Below are 18,469 nucleotides of genomic sequence, written 5' to 3'. Positions count from 1 at the left end.
ATTAACTTAATTTGTGGTCAGTAAAAGAAGTCCTAAAGAAAACACATAAATTATAAGACTTAATTTAAGTTAGGTTATCTCTAAGGAATCAAAGAACAGGGGACATGGTTGAATTTGTTGTTCTAGAGTAATATTGTTCCCTAAGCCCAAGTGCTTTGGGGTTATGATTATCACTGTTATTTATTGGAAAGAGTGTAAAGATCATTGGAATATAAATCTCCTGCAGATATAGACAATCTTTAAAGGCAGCATCTGCTGATATAATATAAAATCATGATAAAATGTAGCTTATGAAGCTAAAATATATACAGCTTGCTTATCAACCCACAGAGCACAAGAGCTGAACTAAAGGTAATCTGCTCAGATAAAAATCATCTTCCCCAAGGGGCACCATCTGGCTCTGGTGGCACAAAGATGTAAGCAAATTATCTTCTCCCTATAGAAATATAAAACTGTTAACAATTAATCAAAACCATCTAGGTATCAAGAAATTGATCAAAGGCGAGTAACAATTTGAGAAGCATTTATACAGAAAAGCTATTTGAATTTCAGAAAGGATGATAGGAGTCCACAGTTTTCTTGACTGATACTCCCAGTCCTCAGTTTACTAATTTTAAACCAGGGCAGCACTGGCTGTGCAAACCAGCAGTCTTGTTGCTGAAATTGATTGGATATACAGAGGCCAATGTCTATAATAACATTGTCCATAAATGGAGCAAACTAGGTAGGAAATTAACTGCTGAGCTATACCTTTATAGGTGTGAACTCTACGAAGTCAGGCTGAAAAACTATAATAAATAAAAGCCTCCAAAGAGTTAACAGTAATGATACAGTATGGAGGAGATATTCCAAAGTGTATGTGAGGGCAAATAAATATTATCCAAAAAAATAACTAAAAAAAACACTATAATCCAACATTACTATAATTTAATTTCCAAATTGATCCTTTTTAGCATTGATGACCAAAGAAACAGAAATATGTGATTATAGTCAGGGGAAAATTCAATAAAATGGGTTCTCAGATGCCTTGAAGGCTGTATTTAACAAATATACACTGAAAAACAGGTATTATAAATATGTTTTTAAAGAATGCATGATGGCAATGACCCAACAAATGGAACCTTAATAGAAAAGTATAACTTATGTAAATGTGGAGATTTTAAATTTGAAAGTACAGTAATTGAAATAAAAAACCACTAGTTATTATTCCCAGCAGATTTGATATGGTATCACTCTACCAGGCTTAAGCTAGAGTGTAGGGAAATAACAATGAATGTAGACAAATAAAGCAAAGCTGAAAATGTCCATGCTAAAGAAAAAGATCATATTGTCTAGCTTAGTAGTGATAAAGCAGATGGAGAAAACCAGACATGTTTGAGATAGCATTCATACAGTTTGGCAATTATACCATATGGTAATAAAAAAGGAGTTTGGCACAATGTCACAATTTTCTGTCTTCAGATACACAATGGATGATGATGTCTTTCAAAGTGGTCACATGCCTCACATTTCTGTGATGCCTCTAAGTGTAAATAATGGAGAGCAGAGCACCTTCACAACAGAAATCCCCCTGAAAGCTCTTTTACTTTTCCCCTGAAGTGTTCCATCTTCAGTGTAGTTTGTGTTTTCATTCTGCATTCTGGGAACTCCCTAAGACTATTCTCATAAATAACACCACATATGATTGATCTTTTTCTCTGTAATGCCTTACACACAAGGTCCATGTCTGTACTAAGGCCACAGAAGTTGAAGCTGTAGAGTGAGGTTGGATCAAGAAGCAGTTAAGGAGGCAGAATCAATGAGAGTTACTACTCAATCCAATGTAGAAGAGAAAATCATAACGAAAAAAATACAAAATATCTCCCAAGTTTTAGGCATGGGCAGGAATCAGTGGTAAGACAACAATGAAAACAGGGATTCTATGGAGAGGAGCAGTTTTGGGGAGGGCAATAAACTTTGTTTTATAGGGGTTGAGTGTGTGAGATGTCCAGATGAAACAATAAATGGAGCTAATCGCTTTTGCTTTGCTTTGTTTGGGCCTGAATTTTTGAGGAAATCTGAACTAGAGATACTCATATAAGACTGGGAGTTAGTGTGCATGGTGCTCCATACATGTGGCTAATATAATCTAAGTATGGGGTAAACAGACATAAGAGCTTAGTGGAATCTTGAGGAGCTCAATTAGTAGTAGGTGTGGAAAAGACCATGAGAACATATAAAATCATACAAAGAGCTTGAGTATGAATAAGCAGGAGGAAAGAAGTGGGGTGGGGCGCAGCAAATAAGTTTCCAAGTTTCATTGATTAATAAACTTTAATTTGTTATTTTCTACCTCTTTTTCACTCATATTGTCTGCAGGGTTTCCTGAAACCAATTGCTCTTCACCAGTTGAAGTGATGACATAATGGGGGCTTTTATAATTTATTCTTTATACTGCAATTTTATTTTGTCATTACATAAATAAGGTCACATTTTAGAATTGGAGATTAAAATTTTAATATTATCTGCCTTCCTAATCCAAGGCTTTGCCATTATAACATTTAGGATTCTGATCCTTTGATGTGGCTTTTAATGTCCAATTTTGTCAAGCGGGTGTTTTTTTCAATTAAGATTTCAAGACTTTTTGTAATATTCTTTTAAACATGCTTACTTACACTTGTCCTAGCATAAGAAAGTTTTTAGACAGAAATCAGCAAACAAATTGATCAATTTAGCTCTTAATATTTTATAAAATTACAAAAATTCTTGAAAAAAATTTGGACTGAACATTTCTTCATTTACCATGTGTATTAGGTTGGGTTGATTAGAGAAACAAATCATATATGTATAAGAAAGTGATGTATATATAAGAAAGAACTTTATATCAAGACGTTACTATGTATCAAAAAAGTGTCCCAGCTTAGATCAACTCAAGTTCATAAGTCCAATACTAGTCCATAAGTCCCTCTTCAAATTCATGCAATGGTGCAGAATGCAGGAAGATCACAGACAAATGGGTGCAAAGTCATGTGGCTCCAAGGTCTGTAGAAACACAGCAGGCCTCCTGCAGCCCTCAAGGTCAGTGGCAGAGAGGTGAAAGGGAAGAGAGAGAAGGAGGTTCTTAGGGTCCTCCTTATGACAAGCCACGCCCCCAAAGAGACAGCATCAGGCTGAGACCTGATTGATAAGTCTGACTCCACCCCTAGCAAGGAGTGTCTAGTTGACATAAAATTGTCTAACTACCACAGCATGAGCAACTTTGAATATTTCATTTGGAAAGTGTACTTTTACATTAGGGAACGTGCTATTGTTCTCTAATTAAGAGGAATAGCTTTTAAAAAAAACTTTATTTTTAAAACTTTGATCAATTTCCCTCCGATTCTCTGGATGATATGCAAACTCAACATACACTTCAACAGAGTCTCCATTGGGTTGCCCTAGTGCAAAATTAAATGAAATTTCCCAGGTCTGATATGTGTGCCCATTCTTGCTAGCATATATATATATATCCAAGGATGCAACACCGTATAGAACAAGCTTGGCTAATTAGAAAGACTATGTTCTCTTGCCTCCCAGAGATTAGTAAAATATTATGTATAAATTTGCTACAGAACAGATTTTTTCAAGAAAACTTTTCTCTGTGCATAAAAACAGAAAACATTTTGTCCTTTGGTCAGATCTGGTCAGGTAAGTTTACTCGAAAGAAGATCCAATTCCAAAAAAAATAATTCAAGAAAAAAAAAAGATCTAATTCCATAGAATTTCTTTATAGAATAGTTATTGAATCAGAGGGTCTCTAATATATCCAATGCCTAATGCCTAGGCTTGATCTCACATTTGCTCATCTCAACCGTTTCTCTGATCAAATGCATAACTAACGAATGGAAGAGTCAATGCTTAAATACTATCTGATTTTAAATCATGTAAGACTTATTTTCTTGGGGTCATTATTTGTTTTGTTTTTGTTTTCTGTTTGTACATATTTGCAGCCCTTTCATTACCAGGTGACCATAGCATAACAGTTAATATCAAGAAAAAACTGAGCTGAGAAGTGATCAACAAAAAGATCTATAGATATGTACGCCTATTCTGATTTTAAAACTCACATTTTTTTGCTAGTTGTGTTTGAACATCTTCCTCCTGGTCTATGTACAGGTTCCATATGGGCATTATTAAATGTTGGGGAATTAACATTCTTAAAAACATTACCCAAAGCCCATCTGTAGGCAACTAGACATCCACTTACAGAAGGGTCATGGGGAAAAGACGTTCCAGTCAAGATGAGCCAGTCAAGGTGCAGTGTAGCAACAGTGAAACGTACAACTTTCCTCTAGTTCTTAAATGCTCACCACCACCACCCCCAGCCCACTAACATGATCCCAATTCTACCTTACAAATCTGACTAGATCAGAGGATGTATACTGGTACAGACAGGAACTGGAAACACATGGAATCCAGGACAGATGAACCCTTCAGGACCAGTGGTGAGAGTCGATACCAGGAGGGTGGATGGAAGGTGGGATAGAAAGGAGGAACCAGGTCACAAGGGTCTACATATAACCCCTCCGGGGTATGGACCACAGAAAAGTGGGTGAAGGGAGACGTTGGACAGTGTAAGACATGACAAAATAATAATAATTTATAAATTATCAAGGGTTCATGAGGGAGGGAGGACAGAGAGGGAGGGGGGAAATGCGGAGCTGATACCAAGGGCTCCCGTAGAAAACAAATATTTTGAGAATGATGATGGCAACAAATGTACAAATGTGCTTTACACAATGGATGCATGTGTGGATTGTGATAAGAATTGTACGAGCCCCATTAAAATGATTAAAAAATATATTATCCATATTTTATCCACACAATCTAATGCTATTGCATAGTCAATGAAGTACAATCAACATCTTTCTAATATTCTCAGCTATAGGGAAGAACCATCTGATATCAGCACTGAGATCCCTCAGTCCATATCTTCTTGTGGATGTGGCTTGAAAGTTTTACAGTTATCTGTCATCATAATGCTGTGATTTCATTTATATTATCTTCAGAAAAATTGTACTTGTGTGTGATGTCATTGATATTGTTCAATCATTTCCAAAATATGTTGGATTACTTCTCTTTGTAATGTGCACAAATATTAATCTCTTTCATCTATTGGCCATTTAAATGTCTTCCATTGCTTGACGTAGACAAGGCAACACCTCCAGTGGCATCCCTTCATTGAAACATTTCAGTTTGTCCTCTGTCAATTTCTTCAGCTTTGTTTTTCACCAATCCCTACAGATAAACTTGACCTTTTTCCTTCCATATACTAGATTCTTTATCATATGCTTCCCATTGAAATGATTGAACATACATTGGATTAAATTTCCTTATCACATCAATCTTTACTTGTCTTTTCTTATTCCGTCAGAGTTTTCTACCAATAATGTTATTGAGCTTAGGTATCTGAGTAGGTTTCAACTAAAAGAGACACTGGTTTATATTAAGTGAAAACATATGATATGTTAAATTTAAACCCAGCATGTCTGTATCAATCCACTTTCTTATGCACTCTATCTGAGAGCAAAGCTATTCAAGTCTCTAGCTGATAGTCAAGAGTTTAATGGAGGTTTAATCTGCTTGAGGGCCTCTGCAAATGGATTTTGGGCTTTCACTGTCATCTGTAGTCTTCTGCAACCCAAGTACTAAGAATTTAAACTCTAATACAATTCCCTCTTCTGGTCTTGGATTTTATTATTTACAACCTTGATCACACAGGCTGGTGTACTTCTTCTTTGTGGACTTAGCTGACATGTCACTTAGATGGTTGCTTGTTTTAAAGCAAGCCTTTAAGACCTCAGATTATTCTTTCTGATAACCAGGCAACATCTGATATCTTTACCACACTTTGCTATAGCACCCATTTCTTCAATGATTCCTTCATGAAGCTAAGCTTGAGCTTGGCCACAATATAAGTACTAATTGTGCTCAGGTTAAATCTAATGTTAAGTGCAACCTTTACTTTCATGTAGAGTTCATCTGGAGGAAACATATAGACTATATACATATAGACTATAAATGTATAGGCTATATACACATATATCGATAAAATACACTAGTGAAGTTGAGTAGTCAATTAAAATATATATAAAAACACGATATTTCTTTCAGAATATAAGTTCCATTATAATAGAGTAGCACTGATTTATTTACTAAAGGACTGTAAGATTGATTTCCTAGAACATAATTTATGTTCAATAAATATTTGTTAAATGTATGAGTGATTGATGTCCCTGTGTTTATGAGAAAGATAGAACTTTTGAAAATGTAAAATTTTACATAAAAATACAATTAACTTAACAGTTGTATGAGCCCCTAATAAAATGTTTAAAAAAATACAATTAACTATGTACTCAAATAATGAGACCCTGCATGACAAACAGTTCGGTGCTCATTACTAGCTGAAAGACAGGCAGTTAAGACCTGCCCAGATGTGCCTGGTGGTCTGCCTTGGAAAGGCCACAGCCTTGCGAGTCCGATGGAGCAGTTCTGCTCTGCACGCAGAGGGTCGCCACGAATCTAAATCAGCTGAATGACAGCTAACAACAGCATGTAGGCAAACAATTAAAATGTGTCACAAAAAGAGGAATAGAATGTGTCCAATCAAAGGCGGAAAATAAAGATGGAAGGAGAGAATACTCAGAAACATTAAGTTAAGAGTACTAACTAAAAATATGTCAACTACAAAAATTAATGTAAACATTTCATTTTTACCACTATGTGATAAAGAATATGAAATGTGAGCAAATGAACAATTTAATACTCACAAAATATACAAGCACAGAGAAAAATTGAAAATATAAACAAAAAAAGAAATGGCATAATTTTGGTTAGTAACCTAAACAAAAGTGAATAAAATATAATGTAAGACAGACATGATTAGTACTGGTAAAGCAGTGCATTACTGTAAAACACATTTTTCTTATCAACTGTAGCAGGCACGGAGTTTTCAATTTTTGCAGGCTTTGCTGCTAATGACTCACACCTGCAATCTTTAGTCGCTTGGCTTTCTACACCAGAGCAAATTAACCCTTACAGAGAATCAGAAGTGCCTTATAGTTCCCATTCTGTACCTCAGGGAGTCCTGTAGCTAATGTCTAACTATTAATGGAATAGAAAAACTCAGCTCCTTGCTTTTAAGATAGAATAAATTCTTGAAGTATATTTGGAAACATTCTCTTACTTCCATTTTTCCATGAAATGTCTGTGGTCCCCTTGAATAATTGATCGTGCAGTCTGGGATATCACAGAATTTGTATTCTTGCTGGATTTCATCCTCATCATTTTCAGCTTCCCCAAACAGTGAATCACTACCTCTTTGAGCACTTAATAAATGACTTGTACATGGATCTTTGGCCAACAACTGGCATATGATAACATACCCTAAAACAGCTACAAAACAATGATTTCAGAAACAACTGGAGGTTACATTTGTACCTAGGACCTATAAAGTGGAAAACAGCCTTGCTCTCCGCCCAAGAAAGTTCCAGATAAACTACAAGTATTCTTGAATCCTACAGAGAATTTATATCTCAGGGCATCAAATACCTATAAATTCAAGGGACTATAGATGCCTCTAAGGAGACGGGGCACATATACTGAAACAAGTGTGGTCGAATATGGTAGAAAGAGACATCGTGTACCATGTATGTGGGTAAGAAAAATGAATCTCATTAAAAAACAATTTGTTAAAGATTAAAGGATCTTAAAGATTAAAAGATGGTCCAGGGATCATATAGCATTAAAGTGTGTAACAGTTGCAAGTCGCAGATGCGGGGGCCTGCATACTCACTTGCAGGCTCTTGCCCATATATCTCTACAAGGGGTTAACAAGAATGGAGTGTGATACAATACAAATGAAGCCCTTTCATGGTGTTGCAGGATTGAAGGACAATATTCCCCACTGCATAAAAGTTCTAAACTACCTAAAATTGTTTCTCTATAGAACAAAAGTTTTGTTTTGCTAGGGGAAGGAAAACATAAATGTTGGGCTCCAGTCCAAGTGAAAATGTATTTAAATCTAGGTGAGCAGTAGAGCACTGCATTTGAACTATTGTTAGGAGAAAGGAAGCCTGGTCGCACTGTGGGCTAGCTGTTGTGCTGCTTCTACAGGGCTGGAAGTTCAAGTCCACGAGTCACCCAAGGAGAAAGATGAAGCTGTCTGCTCCCATAAAGATTTACCAACTCGGGAACTCTTGACAGAGTCACTATGAGTTGGAATTGACTCCATGGTATTGGGTGTGATTTGGAACCACTAGGAGAAAGTCTCTCTGATGGCACAACCATTAAGTACTTAGCTGCTAAGAGAAAGGCCTGTGGTTGAAGCCAATAAGTAACTCAGGGGAGATAGACCAGGTTATCTATTCTCATAAGATCACAACTTAGGAGCAACTCAATGGGCAACCTCTACACTGTCCTACATGGTCACACTGTGTTGCAGTTGACTTGACAGCAGACAAACCACTAGTAGAAGGGTGACTTCAAAGGCCCATCTATCTCCCCTAAGGGATAAAAAAGAAATTTCTCCAGTTAGTAAAGGTGGTCAAGTGAGAGGTGAGGTTGTAAGCAGAAAGCAGAATCCTAAACTATTGAGACTGTGCTCTGCACCTTTTGCATGGACAATGGAAAACGCAGCTCTCATATTGCCTTTTTTCAGCACCACTGACTCAACAAATATTTATTGCCAGCTCATGATATACGGATACACTTGTCCACTAGAAAGATAGGTTTTTGTTCCCTAGAGCTTATAGTACAGAAGACAAAAATTGAAAAAGTAATTATAATTGTGATGAGCAAAGAAGCACTCACACAGATCATTACTGGGGCCCATAATAGGGTGCTTCACCTAAATCAGTCAAACAATACAGAAAGAACTCCATCAAGGAAGATGCCTATAGGTCTCAAGAATGCATAGAATTTAGCTTTTCTATGCGTATGAAATGGGGGAGACACTATCATATAGGATTTCAGAAAAGAGAAATATAACCGTGGTGGCTCATTCACAGGGTAAATTTGTGTTTTAAAATGTGAATCCTTCTGCTTCCACTCCAGACAAGGAAAGAAGTGAGGAAGTCAGAAGGATTAAGTGGTTAATATGTATTGAATACCTTTTAAAAAGTCATTTTATTGGGGGCTCATACAGCTCTTATCACAATCCATACATACATTCATTGTGTCAAGCACATTTTTACATTTGTTCCCATAATCTTTTTCAAAACATTTTCTTTCTACTCAAGCCCTTGGTATAGATTCCTCACTTTTATCCCCCAGCACCCCTCCCTCATGAACCCTAGATAATCTATAAGTTATTATTATTTTTTCATTTCATACACTGACTGATGGCTCACTTCATCCACCTCTCTGTTGTCTATCCCTCTGGGAGGGGGTTATATGTAGATCATTGTGATCGTTCCCCCTCTCTCCTCCCACCTTACCCTTACCCTTTTGGTATCCCTACTTTCATTATTGGTACTGAGGGTTTTACCTGTCCTGAATTCCCTGTGTTTTCAGCTCTTATTTGTACCTATGTACATGCTCTGGCCTAGCCAATTTTTAAGATAGAATTGGGGTCATGATAGTGGAGGGGAGGAAGCATTAAAGAACTAGAGGAAAATTGTATGTTTTATTGGTGCTACACTGCACCCTGACTGGCTCGTCTTCCTTGTGACCTTTCTGTAAGGGGATATCCAATTGTCTACAGATGGGCTTTGGGCCTCCACTCTGCACTGCCCGCACTCATTCACATTGATATGATTTTTTGTTCTGGGTCTTTGATGCCTGATACCTGATCTCATAAGCACCTTGTGATCACACAGGCTGGTATACTTCTTCCATGTGGACTTTGTTGCTTCGTAGATAGATGGCTGCTTGTTTATCTTCAAGTCTTTAAGACCACAGATGCTATCGTTTGATAACCAGGCACCATCAGCTTTTTTTTTTTTAATTATTTTATTGGAGGCTACCATCAGCCTTCTTCACTACATTTACTTATGCACCCAGTTTGTCTTCAGCGATCTTCTCTGGAAGCTCATGTACTCCAAAGTACTAAACTTTTTATATCCACTGTCTTATTAAACCCACGCAGTCGCCCTACGAGAAAAGTACATTGTTCTTTCATTTAAAAGATGAAGTAACTAAAGATCGAAGACTTTACAGTGCAAATACATGACCAAAAGTCAAAGGTATCTTTGATGATATCCCAAACTCTGCAATACCTTTCTGTGTTTGTTGGAGGAAAGCAGAAAGGAAAAACTAACACTGACAAAATAAATGGAATTATTATCCAAGGAGAAGAGAAATACAGGAAGAACATTTTCCCTCTGCATGCTAGTATTCCTACTTATATCCTCAAAACACAGGGTCTCCTTGGATACATTCCCCAGGTTTTGCTAGAGAAGCAATGCAGCTGGGGTGTGGAAGCACCACTGTACATCCCGATACAAGTGACAGAAGATCGGCCTCAGCATATGACTCTGTTAGTCTCCACTAAGTCCCCTATCAACTCAAAATGCAATGTATGGCGTTTCCGGCAGAAAAGTCATTTTTCCAAGGTGAAATTGATGATAATTCTTCTCAAGGTATGAATAGTTGCACACAGACAGGAAATGCCTAGCCTTTCTTTAAGCGTGATAGGCCATTGCTTTGGCATCCATAGTGTGCAAAACAGTTCTCTTTAAGATCTAAGGTTATTCTCATGTTTGCACAAAATAGAAATACTGTTGAGAAAATAAGTTTTGCAAAGATCGCAATAACTGAAATATATCACAAGGATATACCATGAAATTTCCTCATTTAAAACTCACCCAAAATATTATTGGTAAACCACCTTGTCAGAAGACTTGCACATCACCCAGGAGACAGGACATATCAGCTCAAAATGCAGGTTTCAAAAAGAAGAAGCTCACAAATACATTCATCCTGTTACGAGTTGTCAACTTTTTGTTTAAAATCTATTTCACTCATCCAAGAATAAGATACTTTCCAGATTCTCTGTAAGTCTAAAGGCAGGGAAAACAAATCAGTGTTTGTTTTTCAAATGAAAAAAGTATTCCTTCATTACTTACAGAAGTCTAAAATAACATCTATTTTTGATTATTTTTTTCTTAAATAGTATGTACTATATAAAATGTATATATACAGTATTCTTTTTCAAATAGCGTGTTACTTCCTTTTACTAAAATTTCATCATCATTTCCCTGTGACTGAGTGTGGTAGTTACATAATCTCGTGTCAATTTGAGGGGATTATGAGTGAAGTGGTGGAGTCTGGCCTGTCAATCAAGATATAACCATTGAGGCCTCTCTTTGGGTATGGCCTTTTCCTGAGAATTCTGAGAACTCCTGTTTTTCCTCCTTGGAGGCGGGAGACATTTATCTCTCACTGCTGACCCCTTGTGAGACATCCCTGAGGGGAAGCCACATGGACCTACCCTGATGCCGCCCTGGAAGATGGTGGAGCCACTTGGAGACCCCTGACAGTGCTGAGATGCTTGTACTGCCACTGGATCCAATAGGCCTTGCACCCACTGGCCTGTATTCAGCGTCATTTCATGTATTCCATGATTCTGAAGAAAACTTTAAAGATTGGTATCGGACATATGGGCTAATATCGGACTTTTGTGCATGGACTGTACTGGGTTGGGAATGATTTGTTAATGTACAATTACCCTTTATATAAAACTCTCTCTTATACACATATAAGTCTCCCTGGATATGTTTCTGTAGTCAACCCAGACTAACACACTTAGTGAGTGTCAAATTCTTGGACACTACTGATGCATTAAATGATTTCATGAATATTCTTAGGATATAAATTTTACTTGTTTACCACATATGGTATTTCATTTACTCTTCAATAAGTAATGTCTATATATACTGTCATATTTTAAAAGCTCTCTTATAAATAGGAATACAAATCTTGTGAAATTTTTGTTGTTTGTTTTCTATGTGCTGCAACAAAAAATCTGTAGCCACTGCTATCAAGTTGATTCTGACTCATTGTGACCTTATAAGACCAAAAAGAGCTCCCATGTAAGGCTTCCTAGCCAGTAAACCTTTCCTGGAGCAAACAGCCTCATCTTACTCCCCTGTGGGAGTGGGTGGTGGGTTTGCCACCTTGCTGCTAACAAGTGGGTGGTGGTTTGCCACCTTGTCTGCTAACAAGTGGGTGGTGGGTTTGCCACCTTGCTGCTAACAAGTGGGTGGTGGTTTGCCACCTTGTCTGCTAAATACACAGAACCAGCAAAACAAAACAAAACTCACTGCCATCGCGTCGATGCCAACTCATAGTTACCCTATAGGACAGAGCCGAAGACCCCTCTGGGTTTGTCTGTCTGGGAAGTTCACTCTTTATGGGAGCAAGGTCGGCAGTTAGAAACCGCCAGACATTCTGCTGGAGAAAAATAGAGCCAGCAAGACTTCATAAAATTCCATATAGAGTTGAGCAAACAGATTGTTTTAGAGAATGTAGATAATCAAAACATAAAACTCTGTGCGGCTTGGCAGTCACAGCCCAGAATACTAAAAAGAACCGAGATCAGACACACTAAGAACTGTCATTGGCACTGGAGGCGGTGCTGAACGTTGAGGAAGAGGACAATGGGAGTCTAGTCCAGTTCTCTGATTTCACAGATGCAGAACCAGAAGGACTGGGAGGCCACACTCAAAAATCAGCCAGATAGACATAAAGCATCTAGCACACTATATTTTTTAAAGTGTCCTATGTTTTCTCCTAAGGAAAACATGATCCCTAAGTCATAGATAAGAAAAGAGGGATACGAGCTTGCTGATGTATCACACGTCAATCAATGGTGTAACTACTACTACTGCTTAGTACCAGTTCCATACATCCACCCTCCAGGGCCAGGTCTTTGAGGATACAACACAAATTTATGGAGCACTACTTACCACGAAAGGAGTCCTGGTGGGGCAGTGGTTAGATGCTTTGCTCACTGCAAGCTTGGCGTTTCAAACTCACCAAGTTCTCCGCAGAAGAACTGCTGCAGTCTGGTTCCTTAATCTAGGCGTGATTGCATACTTACTTATATGCTCTCCACCCTTCCGAACTCTATGAGGCAGTTCTCTTATTAGCAAAACAGCCTTATGTGCTTTCCATGACTCAGAAGCAATTTAACAGCCGTGACTTGGGATTCATTTCATTTACAACACTCGGTGCTAAGAGTAACACAGGAGAAAGTGTTACTCCTTAAGGTTTACAGGCCCAAAACCTCCAGGGGCAGTTATACTCTGTCCTATAGAGTTTCTATGAGTGAAAATCAACTTGGTGGCAGGGGATTTTGGTTTCCTTAGACAGTAGGATGAAAGGGACTCTGGCGGTGCTCTTTGGTTAAGTGTTGGACTGCTAAGCAAAAGATTGGCATTTCAAACCAACCAGCTGGTCCCCAAAAGAAAGATGAGGTATTTGCTCCCCTAAATATTTACAGCCTCAGAAACCCTATGTCCAGTCACAGTGAATCATAATCAGTACAGTGGCAGTGGGTTTGGTTCTGTGATTTTGTTTGGGGTTTTTTAGTGTGTGTGCTAGGGTTACGGAGCTCTTGTGATGCTGGAGGTTGTGCATTGACCTGTTAACTATAAGATTGGTGGTCCACACAACCAACCTGCCTATGGGACAAAGATGAGGTTATCTGCTCCAATGAAGACTACAGTGGATTTAGTTTTATAGGATTTGGTGAGAGAGAGATGACATCTATGTTCCCCCAGGGTATTTGCATAATAAGAGGACTTTGAGTTTTGATTAATAATGTGGTCAAAGTAATTTCAGGGTTTGGTGAATCATTGATTAGTCAGTACCCAAATGCAGAACAAAGATCACAGAAAAATTTCTGGAAATAATATGGGCATGGTTTTTTTGGTTAGCTTGTTTGTTTTCAACCCTGCCAAGGACAATTTAATAAAAGCAGATACATGAAAAATGACAGTGAATTGACCAAAAATAAATATGAGATTGATTCATTTATAAAGTGTCCTAATTTTCTATTATGAAATGAATCAAAATTGTTCTCCTGGACAAGCAAGTTTCAGAGAAAGTCACATTTCATGTCTTCTATAGAAGCCCTGGTGGTATAATGGTTGCATGGTGAGACTGTGATCCACGTGGTGAGCAGTTCAAAACCACCAGCAACTCCTCGGAGAAAGACTAGGCTTTCTATTATCATAAATAGTCTGGCAAACCCACAGGGGTTGATATGAGTTAGTATTGCCTCGAAGGCAGGAGTTTGTTTGTTTGTTTTAATAGTTATCTGACCAGACCTGACTCAGTCCATGCAGCTCAGTTGGTTCAAGTAGCCTGTGGGGAGTAAGCCAACTCCTGAGAAGGGGTGGAAGGGAGCGTGAGACTATTTATGGAACACGAGTATCCAAAGAGGAGCCCTAGTGGTGTAGTGGCTGCACATTGGGCTAATAACTGCAATGCCAGCAGTTAGAACCAGCAGCAGCACTGTAGGAGAACCACAGGGCTTTCTACCCTGCAAAGATTTCCAGTCTGGCTTCGCAGGGGCAGTTCCAGCCTGTTCTAGAGGGTTGCTATGAGTCGGCCTCAACTTATGCCAGTGAGTTACTTAGTTAAGTATCTGAGAAGACAGTGTATTTTGTCCCACAAAATCTGCCTCCCTGTCAACAGGTCAAAAGGTGTTTTATTGAAAAGACTTTGGGGAGGGGATCTGCTGGAGCCATCAAGCTTGAGATAGGCTTTCTGGTTCTTGGATTGCTCACTTTATTTGGAGAGACAGGTCCACCTTCCAGTTGCAGGTATTCTTAGTGAGGTCTGTTCCTCAAATGAAAGTGGAAGTGGGTTAATTTCTAACTTCTAGAAAGAATAGCAAGGTGTATCCATTTATCATAAGAACAAATACATGATGCCCCTGGGAGACACTGGGGCCCCGTGTGACATCAACTCCATCACATTAATTTCCAATGACATCTTCCAGTGACACACATTGCAGAGTCTCCGTCAACCTTTGCTATTGTTAGTTGCTGTGGAATCAACCTGAACTCACGAAGACCTTGTCTACAGTGGAATTTAATACTGTCTAGTCCAGTGTCATCCGATGATGGACCATGCGCATCATGTGTATTAGACCATTGTGGTAGAGTTTTCATTAGCTCTCTTTCTAAAGTAGATCATGAGCTCTTTCTTCCTCGTTGGTTTTAGGCTTGAAGCTTCTCTGAAACCTGTTTAGAATCAGCAATAAACAAGCCTCCCCTGGTGCATGAGAGGTGGCTGTGTATGAAGTGCGTGCTCTAGCCTTCAGTCTCAGGCCTCCTCATAGAAGTGAATCATCAGTGCTTCAGCCAGGAGTGTGCTATCTTGCTTCAAACATGAGTGTGCTGTTTTTCTGCCATATCTTATACTTGACGGATTTCTGTACCTTTCAACTTTGTCAGTTTCATATATATCCAGAAATCAGGACCAAAATGGTATCTCAATTTTCTTGACTCCCCATTGCTCTCCCCCACTATTCGTTTTGCTACTCTGTAATTTTAGCGGTAAGTCTGGAGTAAGCAAAACGTGTACAAACAGCTATAAAAAGAGTTGTGTATCGATCTTTATGAAAATATTGACTTCAAAGCTGGCATTTTAGTGATGAAAGTCCAGCTGAAAATCTTATTGTGATTTTCAGCTAAAATAAGCAAAATAAATATTTAGAAAAGAAAGAGAACTTGTAAAACTTTTAGAAAGAATGAAATGTTTTAGAAGTAATATAGAACAAATAGTTTGAGGCTTTATGTAAGCAAAAGTTGAATTACTAAAGATTTCATTCACATTTATGAGAATAATTAAAAATAGCTCAATCTGCTTCTCACTCATTTCCCCATGTTCTCCCTGATGTTCTGAATTTAATCACTTATTTTATATAATATATCATTTACATAGTTAAGTGTATTTCATTGACCACTCATGCTCTCTTTGATCCCGCTGCGTATTTTTCTCTCACTGCTAAAACTGTTTGAAATAGCTGTTCACATTGATTGGCTCCTTTTTCTTATCTGTCATCCATTCAAGCCCTACAAACCAGGCTTTCTGAGTATGATTACCTGAAATAGTCTTTGATAAGTACTTAAATACACACAGATAATTTTTAAAGCATTTTTGAGACTTTCACTTAAATGAAGTCTAGTGCCAAGGAAAAATGAATGCTGTACTATGCCTTTATCCTTAGACTCTCTCTCTGCAATGAGTATAGTCTTGAACTTTTACAGCTCCTGTAGTGAAATGAAATTTCTTAATAGATGACTTATCTATGCATCTTTCTGTAACTCCCACCAAATGATTGGATAGGACTATACAACTTGGGCACATATAATACTACAAGAGGCATTGGTCAGTTTTGGTTCCCACCTCCCTGGCTGTAAGGAGGAGCCAACTTTGGAGCAGGAGCAGAGAGAATACTCAGGACCATCAGGAGCGCATGCTCCAGATCATGGTCTGAAATGGCAGCAGCTGAGGCCAGAGGCACCGGAGACCATGACATGGCGACTATGTGTGACAGCAAGGGAAACAACACCAGGACTATCGGACTGTGACATAGACAGACAGACAGGCTTCCTGGTCCGGGAAGGCAGAGGCCAATGTACCACATGGCTGAGAGGCTAAGGACCAGAAGGAGACCTCGTTGCTGGCTGAGAAAAGGTGTTGCTTGGACCAATGGCTATTCTTGCTGACCTGTTAACTCCCCTACTAAGCAGCCATAGTTCTGCGTATTGTCTGTGAGTTCTGTGTGGCCATTGTAATGGAAACAGCTTGAAGGTTAACTACTTCCCGTGGCTCTCCCCTTTTCTTTCTTTCCTTTCTCAAACTACCAGCGTTTTCCTGTCTTTGCTTTTTTCTTTCAAAACATTTTGTCTCTCTTCTTCCCTTTCACGTTTGCCTCTCTTTTCTCTCTCCTCTGCGTTCTCCTGTCTCCTTCGTGTGTTGTGGGTGTGTTGTGGTTTCCATTAGCTTCTCTGATACCACATGACCAAGACAACTACCCCCACCTTCACAGCGGCCCTCCCAACCTTCATGGCTATAGATAGCACCCAGTATATCTCAGTCCACACAACAAAAGAAAATAAAAAATAGGCACAAATAATTGAACAACACCCAGATCCAAAGGAATTTTCTGAAGAAATGGTGGCTTGATTACTCAAATACTCAAATATTTACTTGAAAAAACTTAACCAATCAGTGAAACCACCTTTCTACTTATTGGAGTGTTGGATACAGAGAATTGTAATTGTAAATAACAATTAGAATCCATACATGTGGTTGAAAATGTGAGGAACTCATCCCCAAATTCTCCTATGAAATAGAGAATTTACAGATCCAATAACTGTAAGAATAGAAGGAACGCAGTTCAATGACACTAAAACCAAGGAAACAGAAGTATACTGGACTCACTCGCCAGGTCTCATCTCTGCATCTCTCTATATGTCGTCTTTATCCATGGGAATAAAGTTAAAAAAAACTCTGAATAAGAGCCGTAACTGACATCCTGTGGATTGATAAGCATGTCTTAATTAACAGTAATGATGAGGATAGCAGCTGTAGGCTAATGGCAGCACCCATCAAAAACACATAATTAGAATTAAGATTGGAGAGAAAGAGTTATATCTGACATGGAAAACAATAGAGGGCCCCTGCTTAATAACAAATAACTTACAGCTATTTGGCATCAGTAATAAAAGGACATTTATGACTACTGACACATGATAATATGAAAGTATCTATGATGAAATGATAGTTTCATTTTATTTAATATTACACAAATGTGTCATTTAAATTATTAAATAACATATTTTACATAATTATCTGGCTCAGCTAACTAAGAAGGAAAATGATCATCTCAAACATATGTAGTGTAATGACTTTATTTCCTGTTTCTGCCTTCCAGTTTAGTGCATTAAATGATTAGAACCAAATCACTTCAAACTTTACTTGTCTAATAAAAACAAAACCATTCATCTCAGTAACAAATGCATATCCTCTGACAGAAAGAAAATGCTAAGCAAAAGTGCGATCTCATATAGATAAATATTTAGGAAGTAAAAATGATCATGGAAATTAAGTAATAGAACATTAACAATGTCCAGAAAATAAGTTTCATTGTTGCTTTGTTTATTTCAAAATGGTTTTTCTCCGAAAGACATAGCACACTTTTCTTCTGGACAATCAGAGACAGATTACCTTAAAATGTTAATATATGAGAGCATCAATGAATAACATTTATGTCAACAATTTGAGAAACTGAACTGTTTATCTACTTTTTGCTTTAGCCTCCCTCAAAAGTGAAATACTTTTCAATAAAAATTTTCATTCCTCTTTTCTATGTTGTCTTCTCATCAAATAAATACTATAGTAAAATTTGTAAAGTATGCAAAGTCATACATATTTTAGTTTAAAAGGTAGAAAATAAAGGGACCGATGGCCCCGGAGGGACATGGGAGTG

The sequence above is a fragment of the Echinops telfairi genome, unplaced genomic scaffold (genome assembly GCF_000313985.2).
Source record: "Echinops telfairi isolate 266 unplaced genomic scaffold, ASM31398v2 ScPeMD7_3533;HRSCAF=4204_0, whole genome shotgun sequence".
Taxonomy (NCBI): domain Eukaryota; kingdom Metazoa; phylum Chordata; class Mammalia; order Afrosoricida; family Tenrecidae; genus Echinops; species Echinops telfairi.
The sequence above is the reverse complement of the archived record's forward strand: the minus strand, read 5'-3'. Positions refer to the sequence as shown.